Below are 16,836 nucleotides of genomic sequence, written 5' to 3' on the forward strand. Positions count from 1 at the left end.
AGTCGCAAACGAAGCCGCAAGTACGATTCGCCGCCCGCAAGTACAAAGACTAGGCAAATGTGTGCACTCCCCATCATTCCTATGGTCGCTGAACGATCGCAGTACCAGAGTCCCCTCTAGTTATTTTAGGAAACTCTATGGCAGCACAGACTCGGCCGAACTTGTTCCTGGATGAAAAAAACTACCTTAACACCAAATCTGTTTCCAAACTTCTTCATATCATGAGAGAAGGCATGAGGATTTGGAATGCACGTGCAGGGCAAACGCTTATCGTTGCCCACCGCATAACTACTACTGTGTGAGGTTCCTAAATAATCTTTCACTAAGAAGACCCAGATTGCCTTCTAGAAAATTTAATAACGTAAGCTTAGTAAAGTCTCTGACATTTGATGCAGGCACGGCTTGCGCTAAGCAGATTTCAGACATGAAGAGGCGACACCATTCTTGGCTAACTTTGAGCGACCCGAATGAAAATAAAGAATGCGCTTAACCGACCTTGGGGAATTCCGCCAGCACGTGTGCTCCTGCCAAATCCTAATTTTCAAATCTACAAACTAAATGAAGTGCTCTTTCGGCACCTCAAAGTGAATTTCAATCCCCTTCCCTTCTCTTCAATCATTTTCAGCGAATCGACTCTAAAAGAAAGGAAATTGTTCATTTCAACAAACATTCGATAAGCATCAACGTATCTCCTTGTCTCAAATGCTAAACTTTCCAAGATCCTTTCGAGGTCTCTGCTAATGCTGCTTAAGCAAACCTCACTCAGTACAGGCGCAAGATACAAACCAATACACGCACCCGATTTCCGCCCATACACCCCCTCCTCCCTTTCTTTTCTTCCAAAGTGCAGCGTACTTACATCGAAAATAGTTCCGGAAAGGTGACTACAGAGATTCCACACCCATTTTGGCACTCAAGTTCATCGTTATCCTGTTTTATGCAGTCTGACACTTTTCAGCAAGGTGTCATGCTCCAACGAGTTGAACTGGTCCTCTACATTTATGCTAACGACTGACATAGGTTCATATGTACCACCTTTAGAAACTAAATGGCTTCCTCGCAATTCTCCATACGAAATTAGCGTTAGGTAGGAGCACACGTGCTGGCAGTATTCACCTAGGTCAGTCAGGCCATTCTTGATTTTCATTCCTGTCACTGAAGCTTGGTCAAAAATGGTGTTGCCACTTCGTATCTGGAATCTGCTTCGTCCAAGTCGTACCTGCATGAAATAACGGAGGCTTTTGATGGCCTCCTGCATTTCACTAGGTTTAGGTTAGCTATCTCTGCAGAACGAAAGCTGGGTCTCCTTAGGGAAGAATTATTAAGGAAACTCAAACAGGGTGGTAGTGACATGGTGAGCATCAGTAAGGATTCGCGCTTCTCGTGAATTTTATATTTTCATGCCTTCTCCCACCATATGAAAAATGTGCGAAACAGATTTGGTGATAACATGGTTCTTTTATCTGAAAATAAGTTGGACGAAGCCTGTGCTGCAGTGGATAAATTAATTGAAATAAAAAAGTCACAGCTTTGCCGCAACGGTGAAGCAATGAACTCCATAACATTCCTTCTTGCCTAGAGCTGTTATTCATCTGTTGTAGTTCATCTTACTCACCCATTATCATAGCAACTTGCTATCGTCTTCCCGACGCTTATGTGTTTTTTACGGCTGATTTCCACGAAGCGCTTCGCTTACTTACTGGAAAATAGAGCAATGCACATTCACACTTGCTAGGTGATTTTATTTCCCTAGTTTTCTCTGATCCCAACAGCTAAACAAAGCGTTGGAAGTGATTTTGTAAATTCTAGTCCAACTTTTGTCTTATCGCGAGTTGTCACTACAGCCACACGTCTGACAAATTATAGATCGAGTCTTCTTGATTTAATCCTTATGAATTACCCTAACAAAGTCGCTTCTATCTCATATCTAACTGCCTTGAGTGATTACAGAGTCGTTCTCGTAACTTACAAGTATCAGCTGCCAACATCAATGAATAATAAAAAATAACGCTTTACGACCGAGATAATTACGACGCAATTAAATAAAAATTGGGTATTGTTTGTGAACGATTCGTCACTGACTTCTCCGAGTGAAATATTGAGGAAAATTTGTACCCTTAACAAAAGTTGAACAACTGGCTAAAACCTATATCCTTACTATATTGGTTACTGAGTGATCCAGTTCACCGTTCACCATGGTTCGATTCATCACTTATACTTATGGAAAACAAGAAACAACGTAAATTCCATCAGACAAAATTTTCACTGCGTGTCTTGCCTGGCAGAAATACCGCGGCATTGAAAAAAATTTTGTGTGTCTTGCTGTTAAAACAAAGCGTACTTTTTTTCTACTCTTCAAAATGTGCGGAAAATATTCCTAAAGTTTTCTGGAAAATAGTGAACCCGCAACCCACCGAATCGGTATCGCTACGTGAACAGTACGATACCGTGATACCCGACTGCACTGTAGCAGATGTTCTGAACGCAACATTTTGTTCGATTTTCACTGAAAAGCCTGACTACATCCTGCCTCATTTTCCAATTTTTCATCATTTGCCTATATCCGAACTCATTATCAGTGCTGCAGGAATTGATAACATAGCCTCAAAAATACTGAAAAGTACAAATTATGTAGGTACTGTCATCCTTCAGAGCATTTTTCAGTAGTCATTGTCAACTGGAGTGGTGCCAGGGAACTGGATAGTAGGCAAGGTCTTTCTTAACCACCAAAAAAAGGTATTTCTTATTCCTATACCGGCTATCAACCCATTTCATTGATGAGGGTTTGTTGCAAAATAGATGGAGCAGAATATTTACTCACACGTAGCTAATTTTCTTATTTATGTTGATTATTTCCACCAAAACTAGTATTGTTTCGAAAAACTAATTTTCGTTTCATTTTCCTTCATTTTCATTTCCTTGAAGACCCCCGACAGGGTAATACATAAGGGGTGGGTAACATACAATCGATATTTTTGTCACAATAGTAATTGCGAAGTTAAAGTTGAAATAATATGCATGAAGCTTGATGTGATTCTGGCGATATCGAGGGAAAGGCCATTTCAGTCTTTTGCTGCTCTGGGAAAAAAAGAAGCAGAAAATGTTTTAGTATGGGGACGCGGGCGAAAAACTTGAAACGCATGGCCGGTGCGACGAGATATGTGAGCTGCAGGGATAATGTAAGGAGGGCTATTAAGTGGAGAGTGAAAAACTTGTGAAATAATAAGAGGGTTGCGATGCGTCGGCGACATGATAAAGGGGTTAAGTTACACGCGGCTTTGAGGGATGAAACACTGATGTCTTATGAGTACGAAGCACGAATAAATCTAGCTGCATGATTTTGAATGGATTCAAGGGAATTCGTAAGACCAAATTCAGGCGGTTTCCAAATGGGATATACATATTCTAACTTAGATATAACTAATGATGTATAAGCAAGTAGTTTTACATGACACGGAGCACTGCGTAAGTGGCGTTTTAAGAAGCCAAGGGTTCTGTTAGATGTTGATACAATTTAATTATAGTGAGTGTTCTATGACTAATTGTAGGATAGAGTGACTCCAAGGTACTTGTAAGAGATTAATGATTCGACAGGGACGTTAGCTATGGTATAGGAAAAGCGAAGAGGGTTTAGATGACGAGTAATTGAGATTAGTTTGCATTTATTAGAATTTAAGTTCATAAGCCCGTCATCACACCACTGTAGGATATGGTTGAGGTCTTGTATTACCATTTCGTCAGAAGGGTCAGTGACAGTACGATAAATGACACTCGTCAGCAAACATGTGGCAATTAGAAGATACATGCATCGGAAGGTCATTAATGTAATTTAGAAATAAAAGAGGACTAAGGACAGAGCCCTGCGGTACACCTGATGTTACCGGAAGAGGGACAGAAAAACTATCATTTGTAAACACTGATTGCATGCGGTTAGTGAGAAATTATTTTATCCAGTTAAGACACATATGGGTGCAAGTTTAACGAAGACAGTTTTAATAGTAAGCTTTTGTGGGGTACTTTATGAAAGGCTTTCGAAAAATCAAGGAATATAGAATCGGTTTGTTTGTTAATGTCGAGGTTGGCATGAAGGTCATGAACAAAGATGGCAAGCTGGGTTTCGCCAGAGTGACCCCTACGAAACCCATGTTGAGAGTGATGAAAGAAGTTATGGGAGTCTAGAAAGTTCATTACGTAAGAGTAAATGACGTATTCCATGAGTTTGCAGGGTACGCTGGTCAGAGAGATTGGTCGGTAGTTTAGTGGAGAGTTCCTGTTACTAGACTTGAACACAGCAACGACCTTTTCCACTTTCCAATCGTCGGGGATGATGCCTGTTGAAAGAGATTGCGAAAATAACAAAACAAGATACTCCGACGCATTGTGACGTATATTTTTAAACAGTTTGACATTAATACCATCTTGTCCAGACGCTAATTGATTGATATGTGGGGTTTAACGTCCCAAAACCACTATATGATTATGAGAGACGCCATAGTGGAGGGCTCCGGAAATTTAGATAGACCACCTGGGGTTCTTTAACGTGCACCCAAATCTGAGCACACGGGCCTACAACATTTCCGCCTCCATCAGAAATGCAGCCGCCGAAGCCGGGATTCAAACCCGCGCCCTGCGGGTCAGCAGCCGAGTACCTTAGCCACTAGACCACCGCGGCGGGGCACCAGATGCTGATGATAGCTTCAACTTTTCACTGAGGGATGAGATACAGTTAGCAGTAAAAGTGATTTCAGGCAGGGCAAGAGTGATATGAGAAGAAAATACAGGTAAGAGTGCGTTTGGTTTGTTAGTAAATACAGATGAGAAGGCATTATTGAAAGCATCAGTGCACTCTGTATCTGAAAGAACCTCTCCAGATTCGTTAGTAGGAGAGCAGCCGAAAACTGCTTTAGGGTTAATTACCTGGCAGAACTTTCGGGGATCATTAGTTAACATATTGGGCAAATCTTTGGTAAAAAATTTGAACTTAGCGTCACGGATAGCCGTCAGATAGGTTTTTTCAGCCTCGTAGTACTTATCCCAGTTGTGGTAGCTTCCTTTTAGTTTTGCACTCCGAAATGTCCGCTTTTTTATTGTCTAGTCGGTGCAAACACTTATTACACCATGGCTTATGACTGTTAACACGAACAGTGGTTTTAGGAATAAATTTGGCTAGTAGTGTCAGTCAGCTTTTGTTTGAAAGCTAGCAAGTTCTCCTGAATGAGCAGTGGTCAATTTTATACTGAAATGCAGGAAGAAATACTGTAAGTTCATTATTCATAGCATCGTAGTTACCCTTATTATAAGTATAGGGTTAAATCTTTCTTGTGTATGTGACGAGTAACAGGGCTGAAACTAAAGTCTGCATGTATAACTTTGTGGTCACTGATCTCACGGAGATATTGAATCGAAGACAGGCTATCAGGACTAGTCGTTAGTATTAGATCCGAAATATTAGAAGAATCGCGTGTGACACGCGTTGGCTCCGTTACTAATTCTTTGAGGTTGTAATCAAGAACAACACTAAGAAAATCACTAGTTTCTGCTGAGTTAGTGGTAGAAGTGTCATGTTCCCAGTTGATACAAGGAAAATTGAAATCACCGAAAAGAACAATTTCAGCTTTAGGATACTTTGATGTAAGCTAGTTTAAAAGGCTTTGAAGTGCGCGAAAAAAGTTAGGATTGTTATGTGGAGGCCGATAGCAAACACCTAACAATACAGATTGTGGCAGTGCCTGAACCAACACGCACAAAATTTCAAAGTCTGAGTCGATGTTAATAAGGAAATATGGTAACTGATTTCTGATTGCAATGAGGACACCACCCCCATGAGAGCCTGTGCGGTCTTTTTGATAAGCAATGAAATCCGGTAGATCGGCGAGCACTTCCGTGTTGATGAAGTCATTTGTTAGCCACGTTTCCGTTAGTATGAGAATACTGCTATCTGATGATTTGACAAGATGAGACAAGTAATAGCGTTTAGGCATGAAACTTCGAGCGTTTGTAAAAATTACTGAGAAAGAAAGGTTAGCTTTTGGTTTAGGGCGACAATCAGTGCATTTAGTTTGACTTCGACATGATGGCCATTTGATTTCTCGCACTGTTTTTGAGGTTTCATTGAACGAGTAGCGTTTCTTGCCTATGTGTAGGTTTTATAGCCAAAAAAATGGGCGTTGATTGATTGATTGATATGTGGGGTTTAACATCCCAAAACCACTATATGATTATGAGAGACGCCGTAGTGGAGGGCTCCGGAAATTTAGACCACCTGGGGTTCTTTAACGTGCACCCAAATCTGAGCACACGGGCCTACAACATTTCCGCCTCCATCGGAAATGCAGCCGCCGCAGCCGGGATTCAAACCCGCGAAAGAAAATGGGCAGGACTTCTGCTTTGCGAACTCGACCAAATTCCTTCTTGCATTTTGAACACGACGTGAGAAATCCTCTCCGATGCTGTATGTCGTCTCTTTCAGCGTACGTCCGCTCGAAAGTATTTCGTGTTTTGTCTTGTGGAAAGTGAACTTCGCGATTATTGGCCTGCATTTGTTGACTGAGTGGTGGCCCAAGCGATGCACGCGATCAATTTATTTAGGGTTAATATCTATGCCTAAGTAGTGATGACAATGACGAATAATTAGTTCCTCTGATTCAGCGTATGATTTTGAAGGATTAGCATCTGGTAGGCCGTGAAAAATCAAAGTTTTACGCCGTGATCTCTTCTTTGCATCATCCAAACGTGCCACAAGGTCATTTGTTTTGCGAGCTGCATCAATGGCGCTACTCTTAATCAGTTCGAGTACTGTCTTTAGGGGCAGCAGAGCTTAGTAATGTTTTTCCATATCAGTGATTCGTTTTGTTAGGTCGGAGAGGGCGTGCTCTGTTGATGGTAGTTGACTTTTCAGTCCCTGCACTTCCTCTAAGAGAGTCGACTGGCCCGCAGAAAGCTTTTGCAGTTCAACGAGTATAGTAGTATTAGGACCCGGATTAGACTCGATGTCTGCCGATCCAAGTAGCATTAACAACCTCACGGCACTGACACATTCAACCACAGTCGTACTGCAGCAACGTGGGCTCGGCGGCTGCAGCAAGAAGTAATTACTGCTCTTCTTTGTGAAGAGTGAATGCGGAACACTAACCTGCATAGCGAAGAGCAGTGTATTAGTTGGTGACGAAACGAAGCAGCCACCAAGCCCACGAAACGGTGCCAATGGGGGAACACTTTTTATAGTCAGTGAAGTGGATGACGTTGCTGGCGATGGGGCTGACCATCCACCAGGCATTGTGAGAGTGGTGACAGGCTGGCAGGTAGAGGCGAGATGAAATCTGATTTTCCGGTTGTTTGTTTGATGGTCAGAGCAATGAAGCGTCGCAATCCACAATCCGGCGATGTGTGCACAGGGGTAGACACACCGGCACAAGAAGCAGATGCGCGGCGACGGCTGATAACACCTGCGTAGAGAAGTGCAGTGGATTAGTTGATGACGAAATGAAGCAGCCATCAAGCCCGCGAAGCGCTGCTGATGGGGGCACACTTTTATAGCCAGTGAAGTGGATGACGTTGCTGGTGATGGGGCTGACCATTAACCATTCAGGACCAGGCATTGTTATAGTGGTGACAGGCTGGCAGGTAGAGGCGAGATAAAATCCGATTTTCCGGTTGTTTGGTTGATGGTCAGAGCAATGTCGAAACGTCACAATCCACAATCCAGCGATGTGTGCACAGGGGTGGACACAACGGCAACAAGAAGCAGATGCGCGACGACGGCTGATGACACCTGCATAGCGAAGAGCAGTGGATTAGTTGGTGACAAAACGAAGCAGCCGCCAAGCCCATAATAAATATAGCTAACCGCGTTTCACAATTTCTTGTGAAACTCATTTAGCTGTATTTATTACTGACAGCTCAGCGATAGATGTCAACGTACCAGTAAATGTTTTATTTCTAGATTTTCAGGAGGCCTTTGACGAGATTCCGCATTAAAGAGGTTTTCTCAAGCTGTCGCGCCTTAATTGTCACCAACTTGTACTGAATTTGATCGAAGATTGTTTGAATAACACAAAACAATTTGTGTTTCAAACACTCATTCTACTCAGTCATCTTGCGCTAGGTCAGGGGTTTTTCAGGGGTCTGTACTTGGCCCTCTACTCTTTCTAATATATATAAACGACCTACCTACTAACAATTCACCTAACATCAGAATATTCGCGTATGACTGCGTCATCTGTCGGACAATTCACAACCATAATGACATCCTAGCGCTTTAGTCTGACCTAAACCGCGTAAATAACTGGTGCTTAAACTAGCTTATGTCGCTAAACGTCATTAAGACATCTCTTCTGTCTTTTCACCGCAGGAAAGACTGTCATGCACTTCAATACTTTCTTTTTAACTCTCCTAGTCAATCTGTTCATTTCAATTCATAACTCGGCATTGAACTCACTGCTGAACTCTTTTGAATGCCTCACGTCACGAATATAACTAACAAAGCTAACCGTGCATTTGGCTACCTCCACTGGAACTAACGCCTAGGCCCATCTTTCGTAAAACTATTAGCATTTAACGCTCTACTGCGACCAAAGTTACAATACGCAAGTGCCATAAGAGATACCCAACAATGTAACCTGACTAAATACTAGAATCTTTTTAGAATCTAGTGACCAGGTTTATCCTGCCAGATTACTCATATTATAACAGCTGCATTACAGAGCTAAATTCTTGTAATAACCTTCCCAATGTCGTTGTTCGTCGCAAAACTGCCCACCTCCCTCTTTTTCATAAATTTTATCATGCTACCCCTCGTACATATGTGATCATTCTAGCTCATCACCATTCTCACAGACTCAACCACACAAAAGCCGTTCACCCAGCTCATGCTCATTCCGTAGCTCACTCATCGTTCTTTTTCTTGCTGACGCCCAAAGGCTAGAAGTTCACCTTGCCGGTACTGTGCACCACTCCAGCTCACTACTTTCCGAAGAAGAAAATTTCGAACAATGGTAATGTTAATTGTTTTTTACCACTTCTCATCTAAATTCCTTGAACCAGGGCCTTTCAGGTAACAAAAATAAATAAATAAAATAATTCAAAGGTTACGTGCCGAAAGGCGAGCAGACAGAAACGTGCCCCGCGTTTCTCGTGCACATATGACACACGAAACGTACGCGCAGCTGCACTATAACGCGAATAAGCACTTTAGTTGTTACATCGCTGTACCTGAAAAGCACACCCTTTTCGCAAACTGAGACTGTGCAACAATTGCACTGACTTTTGTTCGGCCGGTAACTGCAGCATAAACGTGTAAGTAAAAGCCCAACGCCAGCCAAGACGTATGATCGTCGCCTCCACCACGAGATTAGGCCGTGCGAGCGTGCCTCCACCATCACCACTCTGAAGATCAAAGTACGCGTAGGAGATCAGAACACATGCCGCCGCGCGCTCATTGCGTCATCTTGTTGGTAATGCTGAAAACTCAATAGTTCACTCCTGAGACGCGCGCTACCACGCACTCAGTGCGCCATCTTGCTGGTAATCCTGAAATCACGATAGTTCTCCCCGAGATGCCCATAGCCAGCAGTAACTACACACGGGTGGCGGCGGCACACGGGTGGCGGCGGCGGCGGTGAAAGGACGTTCGCCTAATCACCTCTTTTTGCTTACCCAGACTACCTGAAAACGGTTGCCGTGGCTACGGAATCACATCTTGACGTCACTGAGCCTGCGGAAGTGTTTACGTGTTTCCGGCGTCGACATCGTACCTGGACACACGGGTGGCGGCGGCGGCGGTGAAAGGACGTTCGCCTAATCAGCTCTTTTTGCTTACCCAGGTTGGTGTCCTGCATTTCGGCGGCCGGTGCTTTAGGGTTCCTGCCTTGTTGGAATCGTTGCGCTGGAGCCATTTATCAAAGCGGCGCTCCTTTACAACGTTCAAATTTCCTCCATTTATTAGACTACCTGAAAACGGTTGCCGTGGCTACGGAATCACATCTTGACGTCACTGAGCCTGCGGAAGTGTTTACGTGTTTCCGGCGTCGACATCGTACCTGGACACACGGGTGGCGGCGGCGGCGGTGAAAGGACGTTCGCCTAATCAGCTCTTTTTGCTTACCCAGGTTGGTAAATTCGCTTATTTCTCAATACCGCCTTACCGCCACCGCCGTTGCCACCGTGTTTCAGTGCTTTGCTGAGTTCTCTGTGCATAATGTGCCTTTTTCCTAATTGAATGCTCCCGAATTGAGTGCGAACTGAGTGCTACTGTGAATGCCTGGACAACGTACCATGACAAGCACGTGCCAGTCTTGTGATGAGCCCCTCCCCTGTGATGGGCGTGTCCTGAAGTGCAACGAATGTGAGTCCTCTTACCATGTTGGCAGTTGTTCTGGCTGGTCGGAGACGACATTTAAGACTAAAGGAGAGAGCGGTCGCAGGGCATGGCGATGTGCTGCTTGCCGTTCATCTAAAGCGAAAAGTGGGGAGAAAACTAGCGTGGACTCTGAGTTAACCATTTGCCTGGCAGATATAACTAGGAGGCTTGATGCTTTAGCAGGGCTGCCGGCTCAGGTTGGTGAGATTAAGGTCTCAATCCAGCTGTTGTCACAAAAGTACGATGACATCTTGAACTGTCAAGCTAAGCAGGAAAAGGACATTAGTAGCTTAAACAGACGCGTTGGGAAATTAGAGGCGGACTGCACCTCAAGTGATATTCAACAACTGAAAGCTACGGTGAATGATCTCGAGTTTCGTAGTCGGAGACTAAACATAGAAGTTCACGGCATCCGGGTTACGCCAGACGAGAATTTGCTGTGTAAGTTGAATGATGTGGCCAAGATTGCTAACCTGCCAGAGCTGACTGGGAATGACATCGCCGCTATCCACAGACTTCCGGCAAAGCCAAACAAAACACCCGGAATTATAGTTCGATTTGCCCAGCAATCAATTCGTGATAAGTGGCTAGGAAGGCGGAAAGCCCTAAGAGATGCTTCGAATGTTTCGATCACTGAAAACATGACCCAGCAAAACAGAGAGCTGCTGCGCAACGCAAAAGACTGGGCACAGAACAATGGCTATCGTTTTTCATGGCACTGCAACGGCAAGATTCTCGTTAGGAAAAGAGAGGGTGATAGCGCGGTTGTCATTCGTCGTTTGGGTGACCTTGATAAGCTGTGATACTGTTACCCCGCATTGCATTGTTTACTTCCTGATATTCTTTTGATACTCGTCTTAACATGTTTCCCTTAACCGCACCTATAGACCTTATTAATCTTAAAAACTTGTATGACACTTGTTGTGAAAAAAGCCTCAGTTGCGTTCATTTCAACCTTAGATCGGGAAAGAATAAACAGGATGAGCTCGAATATTTTTTTAGTGAAGCACAAGTAAATTTTGACGTTGTGATGTTTTCGGAAACGTGGTTTGCTTCGGAAGATGATGTATTTACGTTTCCAACTTATAAATCATACTACATGAACCGCACAGGCAAAAGGGGTGGTGGCGTAGCTATGCTAATCTCAAGTAAAATAGACTGTGAATTGATGTCTGAATTCTCCTGCATTTCTCCTCTATATGAAATACTCACTGTTAGATGTGGTACATCAGTGTTTTGTGTATGTTACCGCCCTCCATCAAATAATGTCCGTTTGTTTTTTTCTTTTTTAGACTCACTGTTAGAATTTGTGAGTGAAAAAAAATATGCCTTGATTTTAGGTGGTGACCTCAACATCAACATGTTAGCTGAGAGCAGTGTTAAATTAGAACTTGAATCAATGTTAAGCTCGCATTATTGTCAAAATGTTATAACGGCTCCTACGCGAATCACTTCACAGTCATCAACACTCTTAGATCTTTTTATAACAAACTTTGATACTTCCCTTGTTACGGCTGGCACTTTGATTCACAATATTAGTGACCACATGCCTATATTTATGTCTGTTAACCAACTCAATAACGTACCCAAACAAGTGCGTGCAGAATTTTCCTATAGACTTATAAATCCTGAAACACTAACCCTCTTTAGAGAGCGCTTAGGCAGAACCGACTGGAGCAATGTGTTCGCAGCGAGTGCCGCCAATTTGGCATACGATTTATTTATGAACAAGTTCACCGAAATATACCTTCAATGTTTTCCCCTAAAGTCATTTAAAACATTTAAAAAAAGTCGGAAACCTTGGGTAAATAAAGAATGCCTTAAGCTTATAAGAAAGCGGGACCAATTGTTCAAGGCATTTATTGTGAGTAAGTCCCCTGAAGCCCTCAAAGCATTTAAAAAGCACCGAAACTTTGTCACCAAACACCTTCGTGATGAAAAGAAACTATATTATTCGAACCTGTTTAACTCAACGCAAGGGCGTACAGAAAACGTTTGGAAGGCAATTAACAGTACGCTTAATAATCCACCGGAGGAATTAACCAAAATTGTGAAAGATGGTACAGAAATTCAAGGGCCTGATTTAGCTGATGCATTTAACGACTTCTTTTTGTCAGTTGGCGGCCCTACAACCAGTAGTACTTCTTTAAAATATATGAATATTCGAAATAACCAAACAATATTTCTAGAACCAATTTCAGAGAGTGAATTAGTAGCGACATTTTTGACACTCAGTAATAGCAAAGCCACTGACGCGGACAATATTCAGATGAAACCTGTTAAGTATGTTATTGACATACTAGCACCCTGTCTTGCCTACATTTTTAACATATGTTTGTCCACAGGACATTTCCCGCGAAACATGCAGATAGCAAAAGTGACAGTTATCTATAAAAAGGGTCCCAGAAATGACATGTCCAACTACCGCCCTATATCGATTCTACCTGTATTCTCTAAGGGTCTGGAAAAAATAATTTTGAAACGTTTGAACTCTTTTACTGACAAGTTCAACTTGATTACTTCAGCGCAGTATGGCTTCCGGAAAAATAAATCTACTGAGCTCGCGCTACTGGCACAAAAAGAATACATTCTAGAGAATTTTGAATCCCGAAATATGGTACTCGGTCTTTTTCTTGATTTCTCAAAAGCCTTTGACCTCATTAATCATAAAATTCTCCTACAAAAGTTGGACCATTACGGTATAAGAGGCGTTGCACACAAATTAATCACTTCATACTTGCAACACCGAACTCAATTCGTCGTAATTCAAGGCAAACATTCCGCAACAAAATCCATTAAAACAGGCGTCCCGCAGGGAAGCATTTTGGGACCGTTTCTCTTTATACTTTACGTTAATGAGATAGTTCGTATTGATGAATCTGCCCATTACATTATATATGCTGACGACACAAGTTTGTTTTTTTCAAGCAGATGTAGCAGCGATCTAGGTAGCCGAGCGAATAACGCACTGTCTAAAATTAACACATGGGCCCAAGAAAACTCTCTAAAACTAAACATAAAAAAAACAAAAGCTGTTTTATTTCACCCCCGCCACACGCAAGTTCAGTTTCCCATCATTTCGTTAAATAATTTAGAAATTGAAGTCGTCAAAAGTTTTAAATCATTAGGCGTGTACTTTTCACAAAACATGACATGGGATGATCACGTGAACCATATTATTACTAAACTATCTCGTATAATCGGCGTCATGCGCCGTCATTGCTACTATTTTCCTGTTTCTGTAAACATGCTCATATATAACTCGTTGTTTTCTTCATTATTGAATTATGCCTTTCTTGTATGGTCCACAACGACAACTGTAAACGTTTGCAAACTTACCATCTTGCAAAAGAAAGCTTTGCGTCTTGCCTCTAAATTACCACATCGCAGCCACACAGCAGAATTGTTTAAAAAACACTACATCATTCAGGTTGCATCAATATATGATTATAAACTAAGCCGTTTATATAAGTTCGGTTTATTGAAAAATAATGATACGATTGCTAGAATAGCCAGGTTAGAGAAAAATTTTCCTGCTTATAATGTACGTCAACCTGAAGTGTGGCACATATCAAAATGTAGAACGAAATACGGTAATCAAATGTTAAAGTTTCAACTGCCTGCACTTCTAAACCGCATAATTAGGGAACATAACATTGATATATCTAACATATCACCAAAAAAATTGCGATTAGTGTTTATATAATAATGTGATCTAGCGACTACCTCGGTGATCTTTCATTGTAATCTTTCATTGTTTCTTTTTTTAGTGCACATTGTGAAACACTTTTATTTTGGTTGTCCTTAGCCGCACGTCTTTCTGTGCTACCCTGTGTACTAGGGGGTCAGGGCTTCTCAAGCTGTTCTCACAGCTTTTACCTGCCCTCCTCGTAACATGTATTTTGTTGTTGCGGAATAAATTTCAATTTCAATTTCAATTTCAAACTCGTGGATAAAAATAGCTTGCCGTTGGAACGTTGAAGAGCGTGCTCTTCGGTGGCTCAATGGTTAGCGCCTCGCATTCACGATGCAGAGGTTCCACGCTCGATTCCGCTCGGTGGAGTCTTTTCTAGATTTATTGTTTTCTTGTGTTTTCATATTATAGATATGTAAACATATACGGTGAGTGACGGCGACGTCAACGATGACGTCGATGCTGGCAGCAAAATCTAATGAGCGTCGATATAATTACTTTCGCAATAAAAGTTAAGTGATTGTCTGGTTTTCATTGATATCAGGGGTTTAACGTCCTAAAACCACTATATGACTATGAGAGATGCCAAAGTGGAGGGCTCCAAAAATTTCGACCACTTGGGGTTCTTAAACGTGCACTGAAATCTGATAACATGGACCTAAATTTCCGCCTCCATCGGAAATGCAGCTGCTGCAGCCGAGATTCGATCCCGCGAACTACGGCTCAGCACCCGTGTACCTCAGCCACTAGACCACCACAGCAGGGCGATTGTGAGGTTTGTCAACCGGAACGTTTAGTTGAATGTGGAAAGGGTGTGGTGCACCTCATCTACTTTTCATGTGGTATGTCCTAGATTGGCAAAGTGGAAGGCGTTTACAACTAGCTAAAAGATCACACGGCAGAAGGTTGGCCCTGAAGGCCCACACTTCTTGATATCTGTATTTGCTATAAAGTGTCTCTGACCTAATAGCAAAAGAAAGCTGTTGTCACTACACAGAGCTCAGACAGCGAGAGAAGTTTCTAGGCTTTTCATACTGTTACGGGGAAAAGGCTTCGGAAAAATATCTTTACTTTTGGTAAACCGGCAGGAATACAATATGGAGACCAGTCAGCACGAGCTCGCTCTAAACATTGTCCTCTTTTCTACAATGTTCGTTTGTGGCGCCCCGTAGCATCACCCCCGGCGGCGAAGCCACCGTCTCGGTGCTTGGTTGGTCCGAGTAGTATCGCTTCAGCCTCGTGACGTGAACAACGTCAGAACACGATCGCGCACTGAAGGCGTTAAGAGGTTCAATTTCATATGTCACGTTGGTGACTTGGCCCACCACACGGTGCGGACCCGAGTACGGTGAAGTCAGCTTTTTGCACAGGCCAACTCGCCGCGACGGCGTCCAGAGAAGGACTGTGTCACCTTGACTGAAGTGGACATCACGATGGCACGCGTTGTAGACCTGTCGTTGTCGGTCCTGCGAATCGCTTAGACGCCGGCGTGCAATCTCACGTGCCTCTATAGCTCTGGAGATGACATCGCGGGCATATTCTGACGTGTGGCTAACGGCAGGAAGGAGCGTGTCAAAAGGCAACGTAGGTTCTCGCCCGTACAGGAGGAAAAATGGCGAGAAACCTGTAGTGTCATGCCGAGACGTATTATAGGCAATTGTTACAAATGAAAGGGCGGAGTCCCAGTCACGATGGTCGGAAGAAACGTACATGGCGAGCATGTCCGTGATAGTTCTATTTAGCGGCTCCGTGAGCCCGTTGGTTTAAGGATGATACGCCATTGTGAACTTGCGCTTTGTAGCGCAAGAGTGTAATATGTCTTGGATAACTTGTGATGAAATGTAGCGACCCCGATCGGTAAACAGTTGCCGACGAGCGCCGTGGTGTAATATTGCCGCATTGAATATGCAGCACGAAGAGAACAACGAAGAACACGCGCAACGAGAGAAGAAGACGAGGTTCTCTTCCGATCAGTTTGCCAGTGTTCTGGTACAATGAAAGTGAGTGCCCTGGATTCGACTGCTGCTGTTTCTGCATTGTGACACTGGTGGAGGTGCTGGGTTCGCGACGCCTGACAACAGTCCCGCATCTGGTCAAGAAAGACTTCCGCGCATTGACACCCCCTTTCACCGCAGCAGCCAGCGCCTGTTAGGCCTAAGCCCGGAGTTTGGTCCGTTGCCGGAAAGCGTGGCTGTGCCAGAAACCATGATGGCGCCTGGAAGCACTGGCCCCAACATGTCCAACCCAAGCACGACACAGGTGATTGTTTTGAACCCTCGACTTCCGGTTGTCTTTCACGGAAATGCATATGAGGATGCACATGACTGGCTCGAGGAATTCGAGCACACAGCGAATGTTAACGGTTGGAACACCACACAGAAATTGGGCTACGTTTATTTTCCGCTTCAAGCGGAGCCCGAACATGGTTCACGAATCGCGTGTAGTCGTCTTGGACGAGTTCCGGCAGAAGTTTCTCGACACGTTCGCGAGCACTGAAAGGCGAGAAATCGCACAGCGTCTCCTCGAGTCACGGATTCAGAAACCAAATGAGTCCGTTACGATGTTTGTTGAGGACATGGCACGGCTATTTCGTCGAGCATATCCTAATATGCACGAAGCCAAAAAGGTTAGCCACCTCATGCGGGGCGTTAAGGAGCAGCTGTTCGCCGGCCTCGTACGAAACCTGCCTACAAGTGTGGATGAATTCTCCAAGGAGGCGACATCTATCGAACGCGCACTGCATCTACGTTATCGCCAGTATGACCACCCAACGCACAGTGCACCG

The 16,836-nt window shown here is 43.6% G+C and overlaps 1 long non-coding RNA gene across 1 annotated transcript; it reads left to right on the top strand.

Moving 5' to 3' along the window:
- Nucleotides 1–9,655: 9,655 nt before the first annotated feature.
- Nucleotides 9,656–11,272, top strand: LOC119177777 (uncharacterized). The gene is made up of 2 exons (XR_012884645.1): nt 9,656–9,821; nt 9,944–11,272. It is a non-coding gene; the product is annotated as an uncharacterized LOC119177777 (long non-coding RNA).
- Nucleotides 11,273–16,836: the final 5,564 nt, after the last annotated feature.

Source organism: Rhipicephalus microplus, chromosome 1, assembly GCF_043290135.1.
Source record: "Rhipicephalus microplus isolate Deutch F79 chromosome 1, USDA_Rmic, whole genome shotgun sequence".
Classification (NCBI taxonomy): Eukaryota; Metazoa; Arthropoda; class Arachnida; order Ixodida; family Ixodidae; genus Rhipicephalus; species Rhipicephalus microplus.